Genomic DNA, 14,968 nt, shown 5'->3' with positions numbered 1-14,968 from the left:
TGAGCAGTGTCAGAATCATGCCCCTATGATCCATTAATTGGCGGGGAGCTTGAATCCCATTTGTAAAGTTGTTATGTACAACTATGTATTTTGTTGGCTTTTATTCCATGCCAAATTTGATTATAATTATTTTCAATCGTTTATACCCTGTACTTGTTGTGGGATTTGTTGTAAGGGTTGTGTGATAGAGAGTGTGTGAAGACTCAAGCAATTTGGAGGCTGAAGGATTCTCGCGGGTATGTCGCGACTTAGCTTCCCGCGAAGTGAAGCATGTGCCCTGCACGTGCTAGAATGCGAAAAGTCAGGCTAGGTGGAGGCAGCTGTCTCTCGCGAGTATCTCGCGGGTAAGGCCTTCCTGCGAGACACCCGCGAGACAAGCTGTTCTGCCAGCCTATACTGAATGACTCACACATTTTGCACTTATCCTATATATACCCTCTTTACCCACAAATGTTGAGGAAGGCTTCAGAGATAAAACCCTAGCTAAACACATTGGGAATTAGAGATTGACATCCCCACCTTTCTCTATACAATTGCTTGTGGTATCTCCTTAACCCTTCCCTCTCCATTTCCACACCATTGAGAGGTTGATAGCCTAAACACTTACCACATCCTTTGAGAGTGTTGGGTGACGTTTTGGTGCTGCTGGGAAGCATTGGAAGAAGCCTGGAATGGCAGATGCAACATGGAGCTTGTTGCGGGATTCGGGGTGCTAGACAAGACATGGTTTCGAGAAGCCTTGTTGGAGTAGGAGCTTGGAGGGCTTAGGTACATCGGGTAGATTAGGCTTGGAAGGTCCCTTGCTAACTCATGTATCCCAACTGATTGACTAGTGGATTGATTTCCGCTTAGAGGGCGGCGGAGAGGTTTTTCGCCGAGGTCTTCGGTTTCCTCTTCGAAAACACGTCTCGGTGTTTTCTGTGTTTGCATCCTTCTTCCCTACTCTTGTTTATTTCATTTTTACTGCTGTGTAGCTTTAAATATGGATTAGAGTAGGTGTATTGCTTATACGCTTGTGTTTACATTATTCCGCACTTAGTATTAAGTTAGTGTAAAATCAACCAAGCCGTAATTTTAATTGGGGGTCTAAATAGCTCTTGTGTTTTCAACACATTTTTGAGCTTTCAATTGGTATCAGAGCGGGTACACTTGCTGTGGTTTTAATACCTAAGTGTGATCCTAGACCCCTTGGTGTGTTTTGGAAAAGTGTTCTTGAAATAATCACCATGACAGATTTTAAAAGTGTTTGTGAAAATGTCTCAATGAGCATTTTTGAAGACTGTTCTAGTAATGCGCTCTTAGAGTTATTTAAATCAAAGAAACATGCTAGAATTTTTAGTCACATGCTGAAATCCTTAGTTCATAGGAACCATGATATACATAACAGCTTATGTGAGTCAAAGTCCTTAGTTTACAAATATGAGAAAAGAAATAGACTGTTATGTGATAAACTTGGTCATTTAAGAAGGAAACTTCACTCATCCTTGAATGAAATAAGGAAAAATGATTCTTGCTTTAATGGTCAAGAATGTCTCTTTCATGCATGTCTTTTTGTTCACACCGCATTGAAAGTGTTTAACTCATGTTTGTGGTATCTTGACAGCGGATGTTTAAGGCATATGACTGGAGAAAAATCTTTGTTCAAATCTCTTAAAGAGAAAGAAGATGGATTTGTGACTTTTGGAGATGGTAGTCATTCACAAGTTCTTGGAAAGGGAACGGTGGATATTCCGGGTCTGCCTTTATTGACTGATGTGCTGTATATTAAGGGATTAAAAGTGAACTTGTTAAGTATCACTCAGATTTTTGATGAAGATTTCTTAGTCCAATTTTCAAAGAAAGGGTGTCTAATCTTGAATGAAGAAGGTGTTCAAGTTCTGAAGGGACTAAGGACCACCGATAATTGTTATGGGGTTATTCCCAAACCCCGCATAGCATGTCGAAGTGCTCGGGTAAACCTCTTCGAGTTGTGGCATCAACGGCTTGGATATGCAAATTACAAGCAAGTGGCAAAAGTCTCGAAGCTTGAGGTTGTGGTCGATCTACCTAAGTTTGGAAAAATTGAGAAGAATGTTTGTGGTCCATGTCAACTGGGAAAACAAACAAAGTCAAGCCATCCTAAAGTGAATGTGGTTGCAACATCTCGTCCGTTAGAATTACTGCATATGGATCTAATGGGTCCTACAAGAACAGAGAGCATGGGTGGAAAGCGATATATTATGGTGGTAGTTGACGATTTCTCAAGGTATTCTTGGGTGGGCTTCCTTAGAGAGAAATCGGAAGCATATGACAAGATGGAAAAATTGTGCAAGAGACTGGTGAATGAAAAGGGAGTACCTATCATCAAAATCAAGAGTGATCATGGGAAAGAGTTTGAAAATGCAAAGTTTGAAGCATTTTGCAATGAACACGGTATCAAGAAGGAATTCTCAGCCCCAAAGACTCCACAACAGAATGGAGTAGTTGAAAGGAAGAATCGGGTGATTCAAGAAATGGCTCGAGTAATGTTACTCAACAAAAACCTTCCACAGAAGTTTTGGGCTGAAGTTGTGAACACTTCATGTCACATTGGGAATAGGATTTACTTCCGAGCAGGAACGAAGAAGACATCATATGAAATTTGGAGAGAGAAGAAGTTGAAGGTAAAATATTTTCGAATATTTGAGAGCAAATGTTATATTCTCAATGATAGAGGGAATCCCAGAAAATTTGATGCTAAAAGTAATGAAGGGCTATTTCTAGGCTATTCATTAAATAGCCGAGCGTAGAGGGTATTCAATAAGCGTACTAAGACAGTAATAGAGTCAATAACTGTGGTCATTGATGATACCATATCTGAAAAGGAAAGAGATGATGGTGAAGGATCGAACCTGAAGAAGGGGGAGGTTGAGGACAACATGTCACAAGATGATGAGATTGAGAAAGAATCACCGAAAAAAGAGTCCACACCGCCTATACCAAGAAGGGAGACTAGATCAACACAAGGGCCTTCTAGCCCTCTCACACCTCCGGAAGTTCAACCTCCGATTTCTCGAGATGAAGAACCTTCTACCTCCAAGAGACCGTCATCAAGGGTGATTCTCAATCATCCGTCAAGCAATATCATTGGTGACGTAAATAAGGGACTTCGGTTGAGAAAATGACCAAAATACAGTGCGAATCATGTAACGTACAATTGTTATCTTGCTCAATTCGAACCTAAGAAGGTTGAGGAAGCTCTTAGAGACGAAAATTGGATAGAGTCTATGCATCAAGAGTTACATCAGTTTGTCAGAAATGATGTATGGGAGTTGGTTCCAAGACCTAAAGATACCCATGTCATCAGTACCAAGTGGATCTTCAAGAACAAAACTGATGAAGACGGTGAGGTAGTTCGAAACAAGTCTAGGTTGGTAGCTCAAGGATATACTCAAGTGGAAGGCATAGATTTTGATGATTCGTTTGCACCAGTCTCAAGATTAGAGTCGATTAGAATTCTACTATCCATAGCATGTGTTATGGACTTCAAACTGTACCAAATGAATGTGAAAAGTGCATTTTTGAATGGTTTTCTAAATGAAGAAGTATTCATTGAGCAACCAAAGGGATTTCAAGATCCTCACTTTCCGGATCATGTGCTAAGGTTGAAGAAAGCACTGTATGGTTTGAAGTAGGCACCAAGAGCATGGTATTATCGTCTCACAACATACTTCCTGGATCGTGGATTCAAAAGAGGCCAAGCTAATCGAACATTGTTTGTAAAGAGAGATGAGAAGTCTCTCCTAGTTGCTCAAGTGTATGTGGATGATATTGTTTTTGGATCCACAATGATCATTTGGCTCATGAATTCTCCGAAGAGATGAAAAGGGAGTTTGAGATGAGTATGGTGGGGGAGCTGAACTATTTCCTAGGGCTTCAAGTGAAACAACGAAAAGATGGGATATTCATTTCCCAAGAGAAATATGCAAAAAATCTTGTTAAAAGATTTGGCCTAGACTCTAAGAAACACACTTCCACTCCAATGAGCTCCTCATCAAAGCTGAGTCGGGATGCAGCAGGTATAGAAGTGGATCCAACGCTCTATCGAAGCATGATAGGCAGTCTCTTATATCTCAGTGCTAGTAGACCAGACATTGCCTTCAGCGTAGGTGTATGTGCTAGATTTCAGGCGGCGCCCAAAGAATCACATTTTACCGCAGTCAAAAGAATTATCCGCTACATAAATGAAACCTCTGATTATGGAATTTGGTACTCAAGAGATTCAAATGAGTGCTTAGCCGGATATTCTGATGTTGATTGGGCCGGTTGCATTGATGATAGAAAAAGTACTTCCGGTGGATGCTATTATCTTGGAAACAACTTGGTGTCATGGATGAGCAAAAAGCAGAATTCAGTTTCTCTATCAACAGCCGAAGCTGAATACATTGCTGCTACAAGTTGCTGTGCTCAATTACTATGGATGAAGAAGCTTCTTCATGGTTATGGAATCACTCAAGACACGATGTGTGTATATTGTGATAATACAAGTGCCATAAATTTGTCAAAGAATCCAGTACAACACTCGAAATCAAAACATATCGAGATTCGGTATCATTTCATTCGAGATTTGGTGGAGGAAAGGACTGTGTACTTAGAGTTCATCAACACTGAGAATCAGAAAGCAAACATATTTACTAAACCTCTAGATGGCCCAAAGTTTGAATCTTTGCGTAAGGCCATCGGTGTCGGTATCATTCCCTGAACTCTATCTCTTGTGTGAACCTATACTACTCTTTGTTGCATACTTGTGTTGTGGTTCCACATGTTTAGTTTCTAGAAGTTTGTTTGTTTTGGTTTGTACTTGTTTTTTTCTTACTTCTTTTATTTTTTTTGGGTGTGTTCAAAATTTCAAAAACCCATAAAAATTGAAAAATCTCAAAAGTTTGATCACTTGTTTTGCGTATGTCACATGTGAGTTTGGCCTAGTACCTTTATACTAGTGGCATAGTGCATTTACGATCTTGGCTTGTTATGTATGCACTCATTTCTATGTGGAAGAAATCTTGAACACTATGTGTGATTGTTGTAAATAGATCTTCAAGCTTGTCATGAATGATCGATCAATAGTCCTATTGGTCGTGATATTTGCATAAACTTGTGTCTATATCTCTTCCCACTTTATTTTTATGTTTTTGCAACAAGAGCTCTCCAAATGTAAATCTCCAAATGAAAAGAGATATTGAGCTGCAAAAGCCTGTCGCACACACTAGTATTCGACTAGGAAAAAGGGAAAGTGACTCTCTTTAATGTGTTTTGTATAGTGCTTAAAAAGCCAAAGGCGAATCATCAAAGTTGAAATATCATAAAATTCATGCACCAATCTCTAAATGAGATGATTTTGTCCAAAAAAAATTGAATGGACCAAGTGTTAAATTTTTTTTGGAGAAGCCAAATGAAAAGCTTCTAAGTAGTGTGTTCAATGTGGGAGGTCATATATACTCATTTTTATAACGGAAATAGTCCACTTGATTTCGTATCAATTGTGTATGACTCGATTGAATTGATCATTGAAGCTTCGCTCTAGTCTAAGGACTATTTCACATTTGATACTCACACACAACACACAAGTCTTTGATTCAATCAATGCCTATCTCATTTGTGTGATTGTATATGTTCAAATGTGATGTCTATGCTCATGAACTCGTTGATCAAAACCAAAAAGATTTTTGAGTGTTTTATTTGTTTTTGAAAGTGATTTTATACTTTTATGTCTTTTGGTTTTGAGTCAAAATGCATTTTTGTGTATTTCTTCAAAACATTGGTTCAGGGGATGTTTCACGAGAAGGTCGCGACTTAGAGCTTCCCGCGAAAAGGGGTTGAGGGAAATTTTTTTTCTTCTTCTTGTCAAACAGAATCTTTCGCGACTGTATCGCGACTGTCTTGCGACCAACAGCTTCTTGTGAAATGCTGTTTGGCTAATAATTGGATTTTTCCAATTTCAGACAGAAGTTACCGTGACTGTCTCGCTACTGTATCGCGACTTAGTGCTTCTCGCGAAAGTTTTGTGCTTCAGTGGCTCTCCTTGCGACTGTCTCGCAACTGTGTCGCTACTCCCTAACCCGCGAAAATCGCGTGTTTTCAGTTTTATTTGTAGCAGATGTGACAGCTTCTCAAACATTTCTCAATTCCCTCGCTCAACCTCTCTCGAATTTTTTTCAACCCAAGGTCTTTTTCTATCTAAACCCATCACTTTCAAGCATCATATCTGCATTATCAACTTCTAGGTATGTCTTCTAATAGCATTCTCCTTCAAGTTTCTCTTCCCTTTTGCAGATTTTTCGTTAGGGTTTCAAAATTTGGGAATTTTCGAAAATTTGGATATTTTTCTAAATTGGGTGAAAATTTCTTCAATTTCTTTGATTGGGCTGTGTTCCATGTGCTGTTTGTGCTTTTGTGTTAGCCCCCTGTAGCTTTTTAAAGTGTATTTAGGCATGTTTTCAACATGTTCCTGTAGTATTCATGTTATATTTGCATTTGTGCATGCTAGGTGTTTGTCAAAATGTCCGAATGACATTTTTTTGCCAAATTGGAATCAAGTGATTTCAATCCATGGACTTGCCCTTGCTTGACCTTATTTCACTCAGTTTGGTCACTGATTGTGTGTTTCAAACAATCTGCTCATGTTGCACACTCTTGGCACACATACACACACACATGCACATTGGCTTCGTTCCATACATTGTGTCTATGCATTCAACATATTGTTTGGAGTTGATTATGTCTTGTTCTATGCAGTGTTACTTCTGCTTTGACCTAACTTGAATCTAATCACATTCTGTGTTCTGTGTGTTGTGCACGTGTCTCCTGTTTTTTTGTGTGCTCTGTTGCACAGATGTCTCCATTCAAGACTTCATCTGTGAAAGGAGGCTGCAACAAAGGAAAAGAGCCGATCATTGATGTTGATGCTAATTCACCTAGACCAAAGAGAGCTCGCTGCTCAATGGGAGTTTTTGATTCTCACTTGTTTAAATCTTATGCTGCTTCTGAATCCTACAAGAACCACTTTCAGGGTGCTCCTTTGATAGTTGAAAGGGGGGTTGATCAGCCATCACTCAGGGACACAAAAATACCCATTTGGTTTTCCACGAAAGATTGGAACTATCTGCTTTCAACTTTCAAGGATACATACGAGAACATGGTTAAGGAATTCTATGCCAATGCCAATGTAGTCAGAGAAGAGATTAAATGTTGGGTTCGGGGAAAGAGTTTTTCTGTCACACCAATGTACTTGGCGGAAATTCTACACATTAACTGGCCAATTCTCCCCATACCACCGGTATATGATGAGCTGAACCCAGATGAAGAGTATCTTAAATAGTCTTTAGGAGCCAATTTGGAATTCTCCCCCAATAAGAAGTTAATCAATGTGGCATCCCTCTCTTCCGAATTACGTCTTCTCTCAATGATCATGTGTAGCAATCTCTATCCCTTGTCCAGCACTGGATATATGAATCTTGGTCGAGCATTGTTTTTGAATGATCTGATCACGAATGTAGAGATTGATGTGTGCTCTCATATTTTTCACATTTTGGCAAAAACAGTTGACCGGACTGCTTCAAGGAATTGTATTCCTTTCTCTCGCCTTATTTCAAAGATTTTGAAGCTCAAAGGTGTCCGTCCATTGGAGGATGAACGTCCATATCCAAGGCCAAGTCCAATTAACATTTGGTCTCTCCATGCAAGTATGAGCCACACCAAGAAGAATACCAAGCAAGAAAGTCATGCACCATCGGGTACCTCGAGTTCTGCAACTCATACCTATGATGAACAGTTCAACAATATCTCCACTGCTCTTCAAGAGATGAGTACAAATATGTCCGGGCTGGCAACTATCATGTACACTCACCACAGACGTTTTGATTCACAGTTCACATCTTTCCAAACTCAGCTGGATGAAATTCAATGGAAGCTAAAAGAGAATGACTAGCTATTCCATGACAAAAAGGGGGAGATGATGTCATTAATAGGGGGAGTATGGTGATAGGGGAAGAAGAAGTCAACGGTTCCTATGTTTTGATGTTTTGTGTTTACTGCTTTTGGTTTAAAGCTTTAATACTCTGTTTTTATTTAAGTATAATTTCAGATGTTTCTTTTGTGTTATTCTCTATGCTTTGTAGCATTTTTTGCATGTACCTATGTTGCTTTTGTAAGCTTTAAGGGTTTGTTTCAATGCTTAATATTGTGCAGGCTTTTATGGTTTGTGCCATGCATATGCAGTACATTGTTTATGCAGCCTTTCTGCATGTGTTATTGAAGTTTAATGTCATACATTTTACTTCAGTGTATCACTCTTGTGCCCGTGTAGGATTGTTCCTAGATGCAAATACTTCGTGTATTTTGCATTGGTTGAGTGTTGGATTTGCAAATGGTACTCTTAAAATGAGCCTATCATCTTGCATATCCAGTTGTTCATTCCTTGAGCGAATAAGCATTGTAATTGCTTGTGTATAGTGATTACTTGTTTGATCTTGCCATGATTTAGTGTTTCTATTTCATTTTGCTTGATCATGCTTTTATTGCTCCATATGCTTTTCAAGTTTTCTGCATACAATGATATTAGTTTGTTGTTGTGTTTCAGGAGTTACTTGTTCATATGTTTCAAGAGCTTAATCAGAATCTAGAAATAGGTGTGAGTGAGTTTTGCCATTGTTCCCAAACTCATGTTTAAGTCTAGAGTCTGTTTTAGTGCTTTGTCACGGAATAGCCAAATGGGGAGATTGTAAAGTTGTTATTTACAACTATATATTTTGTTGGCTTTTATTCCGTGCCAAATTTGATTGTAATTATTTTCAATCGTTTATACCCTGTATTTGTTGTGGGATTTATTGTAAAGGTTGTGTGATAGAGAGTGTGTGAAGACTCAAGCAATTTGGAGGCTGAAGGATTCTCGAGGGTATGTCGCGACTTAGCTTCCCGCGAAGTGAAGTATGTGCCCTGCACATGCTAGAATGCAAAGAGTCAGGCCAAGTGGAGACAGCTATCTCTGGCGAGTATCTCGCGGGTAAGGCCTTCCCGCGAGACACCCGCGAGACAAGCTGTTCTACCAGCCTGTACTGAATGACTCACACATTTTGCACCTATATTGAGGAAGGCTTCAGAGAGAAAACCCTAGCCAAACACATTGGGAATTAGAGATTGACATCCCCACCTTTTTCTATGCAATTGCTTGTGGTATCTCCTCAACCCTTCCCTCTCCATTTCCACACCATTGAGAGATTGATAGCCCAAACACTTACCACATCCTTTAAGAGTGTTGGGTGACGTTTTGATACTACTGGGAAGCATTGGAAGAAGCCTGGAATGGTAGATGCAACATGGAGCTTGTTGCGGGATCCGTGGTGCTAGACAAGACACGGTTCCGAGAAGCCTTGTTGGAGTAGGAGCTTGGAGGGCTTAGGTACATCGGGTAGATTAGGCTTGGAGGGTCTCTTGCTAACTTATGTATCCTAACTGATTGTCTAGTGGATCGATTTCTACTTGGAGGGCGGCGGAGAGGTTTTTCGCCAAGGTCTTCGGTTTCCTCTTCGAAAATACGTCTCGGTGTTTTCTGTGTTTGCATCCTTCTTCCCTACTCTTGTTTATTTCATTTTTACTGCTGTGTAGCTTTAAATATGGATTAGAGTAGGTGTATTGCTTATACGCTTGTGTTTACACTATTCCGCACTTAGTATTAAGTTAGTGTAAAATCAACCAAGCCGTAATTTTAATTGGGGGTCTAAACAGCTCTTGTGTTTTCAACACATTTTCGAGCTTTCAATTAGTAGCCCTTGACACTTTGTGCAATGGGGGCTAGGTATCGTTGATCCGTTCCCTCGAGCTATAGGAAATCGAAGGTTTGTTCTAGTAGCCGTAGATTACTTCACGAAATGGGTGGAGGCAGAGGCGTTGGCAGACATTCGGGATATAGATGTTAAGAAGTTTGTATAGAGAAACATAGTGACGAGATTCGGGGTACTAGAGTCCCTAGTGTCAGACAATGGGCTGGAATTTGACAGCAGAGCTTTTTGCGAATTTTATGGTAGTCTCGACATCACGAACTAGTACTCTACCCTAGCATATCTGCAAAGTAGCGGCCAAGTCGAGGCTACCAACAAAGCCATTGTGAACGGGTTGAAGAGAAGATTGGAAGGTGCCAAGTGCAGGTGGGCATATCTAGCGTAGAACTTCTTTTAGAGTAGCATTGATGGCCATTTCGCTCGTTTGGCAATTGACGATTGAGCTTCTCGCGGGGACCCCAATGTTCAAATAGTCTGTGATTTGCTCTCGGTAGTTGGTCACGAATCAAGGGGGGCTATTTTACGGCGAATGGCCCCGAGGTCTTTGGGCCTTGGACTCTGGCCTTGTAGCATTATACGGGGTAGGGCCCTAAGCTCGTTGGGTGTTGGGCCCTGACCTCGAGATACAACACTTGGCTCTCTCCCCATCGGGATTATGACCTTGATCCAGACGTCCCTTGAGACCCAATGTGAGCTCAAGAAACACAACGAGACCATTTTGCCCTGAACGTCAGAAGCAAACCACTCCCAATTGATCTTGACTTGGTCCGATGTGTGGTTGCTCGGCAGAATGATGTCTCAGCTTCTCGGTATTGCCTTTGGCAATATCGCTATCGAGCAGGCTTTTGGAGGTGGGAATTAGTTCCAATGCCATTACTGCCTCATCCACCGAAACGCCCACCTAAAGATGATGGAATTGGATCCCCATTCGCACTATCAAGGGAGAGTAATCATAGCAGCTCCACTAATCCAATCCTATAAATAGGAGAGGAGAATGAGGATAGGGGGTTGGCAATTTTGGGGAGAATATTGAGAGAAGAGGGCAAGCAATCAAAGAGAGCAAAGGAGCAACTCTGTGAGGAAGAGAGAAAGATTTAAGGAAACAGAGTGTATTTGGGTTTGCTAAGCATAGGACCACCCATAGTAGGAAACCCAAAACCCACAAAACAAATAGATTGTGAGCCCAAGTAGAGGTTAAGCCCAATAGCCTTATTTTGGGTATGCACAATATATATATATATATATATGTATATATATTTATTGTAGACCTAGAAGTGTTTTCTATGCTAACACCAAAATTGCAGTTCAAAATAGTGTTTACTAATACAAGCGTTAGTGGGATAAGTCACAAAGACAGTTCACCATGTACCCCCATCTACACCAAAGCAGGCTCTGCTACTTCAAAATGATGATGAACCAGATATTCTCGCTATTCACTAACGAGATTGTATTATACACCCTTGCATGGTATAGTAAATAACAAAGCACAGTAAGTATTCTACGTATCATGATGAAAACGGGTAAGCAGGGCTAATTCTAAGAAAGTCAATACCACACTGGCAATCCTTGAAACATTTTAAGATTGCATTTTAGTTGGATGACTATTTCTACAGCAGCGTCTTGCAAATGTTGCTAGATTATTCGCATGGGAGTAATGCAGTTTGTAAACTCTTAAAAATCTCATATTGGATAATTAACACGAGAGTAAGTGGATGATAAAATATAATTGGGTCACATTGGAACCAAGGATACAATAACAGTGAAAATTACAAGTTGTAAAGCTCCGAGTAATAAAAAGTTGAAGAAGATTAGTCCAGTGTAAAAGCATATATCTTGGATGTTTTTTTTAGTCGGATTTTCCTCTTAATGCAGCAGCATCTAGCTAGCACATTTTTGGATTTTTCATAAATTTCAAGATCCTATTACTATCAAAGAAATATTGCATAGACTGACTCCAGTCAGTACGGCCATCAGTCTAGCTACTTACTATACAATTTGGATTCATGCTAGTCTCCGTTCTTGCATTATTGTGGTTATTGGCAATTACGTGTGGAATAGGTTGGTTTTTTCCTATTGAAATTGAACAGTGGTTTGAAATAAGTGGAAAAGAAGACAATTGATAATTTTTGCTTGAAGTTTATAATAACTACACCTAGTTTGGGGCAAGGTGTGATTGTCAAAAGCGAAGAAGATTGAATTGATTAAGAATGTCAAAAATTATATAATCAAGATTGTTGGATATAATTTATAAGATTTTAATTGAAGTTAAATGTGATGCTGGCTTGATAAACTACAATTTCAAGATTTAGGGTCTGTTTGAATAGAACTTATTTTGCTGAAACTGAAAACTGAAAACACTGTAGCAAAATAATTTTTAAATGTATGAATAGTGCTGTGAGATTTATTTTTAATGAAAAAGTTGTTGAAAAGTGAAGTTTGTAGGACTTGTGAACAATGCACGGGTGCATTGTTCACTGCTGACTTAGTCAACAACTATGGCTGAAGCAAAAAAAAAAAAAAAAGAGGTGGGAAAACACAGACTTAAAATGCAGACTTCAGATTTAGTTGTATCCAAACAGATACTTAATTGATTTATTCAAAACTACATTGTTCTGAGATAATGTGACATAATGGTTGCCTCATTCATGAATAGGGGCACAAAATGGTCTTTTTGCAAAAACTATGCAATGAGAGGGGTGTATATCCAAAATTTTGAAACTTTAAAAGATTAAATTCAAATTTATCAAATTTAAGAATGTATATTGCAATTTGGTTTAGCCAAATTGACAAATCAACTTAAGAATGTAACTTTTTATTTAATCTGACCAAATTGACAAATCACATCATCTAAAGAAGTCCTTCAAAACTAAAATAAACAAAATTATAAAAAAAATAAAAATAAATAAACAAAGTAAAGGTCTGTTTGGATACAGCTGAAAACTGAAAACACTGTAGCAAAATAATTTTTAAATGTGTAAATAGTATCGTGGGACTCATTTTTAATGAAAAAGTTGCTAAAAAGTGATATTTGTGGGTCCATGAACAATGCACGAATGCACTATTCACAGTGAAAAAGTCAGCCTTTGCGTGCTGAAAGCAAAAGCAAAAAACAAAAAAAAAAAAAAAAATGGTACTAAAGCTAATGTTTGACGATAAGTCATAGGGGCAACTTGTGTAAGCATTGAACTCATTACCACCACCCTCCATCTTATTTTTACAAGGACTTTGTAATAAATTTTCTTGATTACTTATATGTTCATTCAAGAATATAGAATTCACTTAGTTATTGTTTAACCATTTCAGCAATGTCATAGAGACTGAGTATCCCAAAGTGATCAGAGTTTATTAATCTTGTCGATCCATGAAGAGCAAAAGACGCATTTTAAGTCCAAATGCATATATAGATGATACTTGATAATTAGATATAAAAACTTTGATGCATTTTGACAAATTCTTCAACTTAATTTAAACGCCCTGAAATCATCCATTCATATTCCTCCTGACTAAACCATAATAGGCATCACAACCCACGAAATTCTTTTATTCCTATCCTTAGATTGCAAAACGCCTATGGAACTTCATAAGGAGCCAAATTACCTATAAAGCTACATTTCGCAGGGAACTGAGAGTCTGGCTTTCAGTGGGTTGAGTCTGGCTATCAATTGCCTATAACTCTCCGGCCACACAATATTTGCACGGAATTAAGTCTGGCTCTCAATGGAGATTATTTTATTTTATTTTATTTTTAATTATATTTACAACTCAAAACTTAAAAGAGTTATTTTAAATTTTGATTGAAGGAGCTTGGAACTTCGCATGATTGGATTTCTTATAAATTGAATAAGTTGAATCCAAGATTTCGTTCTTTTTATTTTTTGTTTATTTGGGTCGACGTCTGAACCACAATGATGAATGGCATTGCACAACAAACAACAATGGTGTATCACAAAATCTCACCAAGTATGACTTCGCTGGATCCGGTGCTCTTTGCAATCGGTCTTGCCAGCGTGGATCGGGTCAAGCACAATAAGATGGGTCTTGTGGGTTAAGACTTAAGAGTTAGAGAATTTTTAGGGAAATCAGATGAGTTACAGAAGACAATGAATATGGTATTTTAGTTTATGAGGAAAATTTATAAGGTTATATTAGGGTTTTTAATTTCGTGTTTTTTTTTTTTTTTAAAATATATAATAATTTTATAATTGGAGGTGTGTGAATTTATATCCTAGATGTGTTATCATGGTTTTAAAAACCGAACCGGTCATAGAACCGTTTTTTTTGTAATTTCCGGTTCAACCCTGGTTTTTGACCGGTTTTTTGGCCGGTTTTCAGTTTGTTGACCGGTTATTGACCGGTTTTGGAGCTTTTAATCGGACCGAATTGGCCTACGGTTCCCGGTTGAACCGGTCGAACCGGTCGGTCCGGTCCGGTTTTTAAAACAGTGTTTGTTATTTGAATTATAAGGCTCTTGAAAAAGTTATTAGTCTTTCAAATTGGTAGAGGGAGTACATTAATAAATTAGTTTCTATGTCTTATGCATCATGCAACTTCTTAACCATCAATTGGATGTATGATTTAATTTGCAAAAAATTTTATGAATAGAATATCAATTCTCACAAGGAAATCTGTAATCACCAAGAATACGTGGTTCATGCTCTCTTCCTTTTCCCAAAATTGGCGGTTTTTTGGAATACAATTCCAAAAAAATAATTAAAAAAATTTTAAAAATAAAATTACCAACTGGAAATTTTCATAATTTGGGATGTGGAGTACAAGTATTCCTTAGTTTAAAGTGGTATTTTATTAATTAACCCTTTTGATTCGTTAGTCATCAAATTCGTATTATTATTGTTGAATCTCCAATAAGGAATTGCTTGCACAAGTAAATCTTTTAAGTTAAGCATTAAGCTCCTTCTCTACCAAGGGAAAAAAAAAAGCTTCTATCAAAAAATAAATAAATAAAGCATTAAGCATGTGAATGAGGATTTGCAACCTCCACGATTACATATGAGAATTCTAAATGTGTGACATTAGAAAAGTGATGAAGACAAAATACAGGTCACAAATCATAAGGAAAAATAGATACAAATTACACAAGGTTTTTATATTTTAACGTATTTTTATTGTGATACACAATTTTTTTATTTATTAATAAGTTCATCAAACAATATGGT

Source organism: Quercus suber, unplaced genomic scaffold (assembly GCF_002906115.3).
Source record: "Quercus suber isolate HL8 unplaced genomic scaffold, Cork oak 2.0 scaffold_393, whole genome shotgun sequence".
Taxonomy (NCBI): Eukaryota; Viridiplantae; Streptophyta; class Magnoliopsida; order Fagales; family Fagaceae; genus Quercus; species Quercus suber.
The sequence above is the reverse complement of the archived record's forward strand: the minus strand, read 5'-3'. Positions refer to the sequence as shown.